Here is a 2974-nt window from a genome sequence, read left to right as displayed (position 1 = left end):
ACATGCTATTAAAAGCTCTCTCTGGATTTAAAATGTTACATATGTTATCACCAAGTTTTGAATGTACTGTTCTAATCTTACTACAGTCTAGTTAGTATCATGGTACTGCAAGTCATTTCGTGTACGAACTACATATTTGTATTAATTACTCTATGTTTTCCACATTGTTTGTAACTCCATGATTTTTCAACCGTAGCAACAAAAATCGTTAAGTAGGTTGCTTGCAAACTTGATAAGTGAGGATATTTTTAACCATTTGAACCTGATATGGACACAGATATTACAATTAAAATTAAAATCAAATTTATTTGGCTTTTATTGCGATCTGTATAAATTCCCGTCATTTCCCCTCTTTGTTTTGCCCCAACCTGTGTTTCTCGTCTTATGTTTCCGGAAAATGTTTAAATTTAGTTCTTAACAGTTTTTAATAAAATCTACTAAAAGTCCAAATCAATGAAAACTTACAAAAACTCATGTTTGTAGGAAAATAATTTTGTTACAATATGTATCCAAATCGTTATGTTTTTACTTTACAGTTTGCTTTTTATTTAAGCTATCATTTCAAAACGTGCTTTAAATTTTTAACCACATTTGCTTGAATGTTACTTGAATTTAAAATTAAGAAATAACAAGTGCTGTTTATATACCTACCGACCTTTCGTACCTGATATAATTACAGTATTAATTTGTTGTAGTATAATATAGCTTGGTAGCTCTATACGAAAACAAATAAAACTTTTTATTTCCTTATTTTACTATTGCGTGGTACAAAAATCATAAATAACCTCTATTTTATTAATAAAATACCTTATTTCAACTAAATTAATACTAAAAAGGAGTACAAAAAATTTTTGGAAGTTGCAAAAAGGTTGTGTCAGAAGTGGGATTCGAACCCACGCCCTCAGACGAGGACCAGAACGCTCGGCCGGGTGTTACCCGGCAAGTTTGCACTTGAGTCTGGCGCCTTAGACCGCTCGGCCATCCTGACATACTGCCTCCCGCGCGAAATAGTCGTACTAGAGCCTAACCGACTAAAGTAATGGTTATAATATTTTAAAACATTTAATTTGCACAGAATGCAAAAACTTAGAGAATCGTTATTTATAAAATTAAATATTATAATAACTGTTTAGAAATTTATTGACCATTCAAGACAATATTACCACATGTGGGTTATAACAAGTGTAACATAGTTTCGTTTACAGAGCCTGAAAATACAACATCGTTGCAATTTAGGCTACTTACAAAACCACGGTCAGGTTAATATGTTACAAATTTGAAATTTATATATTTTAGTCCTAATTGCCAGTACATTAGTCTACAGTAATGGATATAGTTTTAGTATATTAATATTGGATCAACTAATAGAAACATCCATTATTATATGAAGATTGCATTAGATCTGGAAAATCAATATTTTGTTACAGTTTTTTATTGGTCTTAATCTAAAAACTGATATTACTTACTCACGTGATGCTTCGTGCAGGTTAGCCTATTCAAGGACGATTTCAATTGAGTTAAGTTTGGAAAAATGTTCTAAAATTGCATACATTAGAGGCATATTAGAATGTTGAAAATCTTTAATACGTTATATTATCTAACTACATTAAACCGTAATCACTTCCAAAATGTTTTGTTAGATCTTAAATTAAATAATTGAGTACAAAAAGTGTCTTCAACTCTAAAACCTTACCACTTTCATCAAGTATTTAGTATGCAATGCAGAAAATAATGATTCTGTTTATAAATTTAAGACAATTTGTAGAAACTACTTGTTAAGTTCTTGATTTTATTACAGTTCAACACATTTATTAATACATTTTTATTAATAGTTTAACAGGAAGCAATAAACCGTTATTTATTTTTGTTGTTGTTTTGTGTTTTGTTTTTGTTTTTTACTATTGGTAGTAAATACCACACAAATCTTCTTTGCACTTATATGTAATAAAAGGATTGTGATACAAAATATTGAAATCCCATTTTTGAAGCCGAACTCAGTTTTAATTTAAGACAAATTTTATAGAAATCCGTTGGATATTTTTATTTTTATGAATTATTTTGTATAGTACTATGGAACCAGTTCAGTCAGCGACTGTCGCTCACGCTAGTTGACCACAGTTCTAGTATGGTACATATTACGTACTGTGGTTAGTGGAATTAAGTTTTTCCTCGTTGGTCACACTGCTGTTTCACTATAAACAGCTGATTTGTTTTGAACAGTAGGCGCAAAAAATATTGTGTTGTGAATGTGAATGTGATTGTCATTTTTGTGAGGTTATAGCTCAATCGCTGTTCTGTATTTCGTTTTAGGAGTGTATATTATTATTTTTATTTTGAAAATGTCTCGAGCACCAAGGATAGTATTTAAAAACGCAGACTAGTTGGTCATCCTAGGTGAGTACTGCTTGGTGTCAATTTCAAAGTAATAACAGCATCTACGGGTAGGGTAAGATAAGCGGACCCGGTTTTTTATATCGAAGAATGTAATCATCGATACCTAATATTCGTATATCAAATCCTACACATCAATCGATATAAAAGTATAGTCCTCAATAACAATCATATGTTTTATATTAAAATATTAATTTAATATTTACAGTGATTATACAAATTATTATAACAAAAATTAGGAAAACTGAAGACGACCATATTTGCTACTCTCACAGTTACAGTTGTTTCTTTCCTACAAATTTCACATAATGAGTTTTTCGGTTCGAGTCCAACGTGTTGAAACCACTTAAAATAATATGTCTTATCATTTTTCAAAACAATGTCATGTATTTTTCTAAAACTGACTGCCATTTTTAATGATCAATAATGTTACTTATGTAAAATTGAAATATTACCCTACGTGTATTATTTGAAAGTGTTTACAGCTGTTGATATAGATTATTTAAGTTAACCGTTCAAAATAATTAATCAGCATCGATTGATTATATCGATGGTTATGGTTAAGTAATATCGTTTGCCAATT

General features: G+C 30.0%; 1 non-coding gene across 1 annotated transcript; it reads right to left on the bottom strand.

Moving 5' to 3' along the window:
- Positions 1 to 872: 872 nt before the first annotated feature.
- On the bottom strand, positions 873 to 988 carry Trnal-caa. The gene is made up of 2 exons: positions 951 to 988; positions 873 to 918 (listed from the first exon to the last, which is right to left on the bottom strand). It is a non-coding gene; the product is annotated as a tRNA-Leu (tRNA).
- Positions 989 to 2974: the final 1986 nt, after the last annotated feature.

The sequence above is a fragment of the Homalodisca vitripennis genome, chromosome 8 (genome assembly GCF_021130785.1).
Source record: "Homalodisca vitripennis isolate AUS2020 chromosome 8, UT_GWSS_2.1, whole genome shotgun sequence".
Lineage (NCBI taxonomy): Eukaryota > Metazoa > Arthropoda > Insecta > Hemiptera > Cicadellidae > Homalodisca > Homalodisca vitripennis.
Note: the sequence above shows the minus strand (reverse complement) of the source record. Positions and strands in the feature narration are given on the sequence as shown.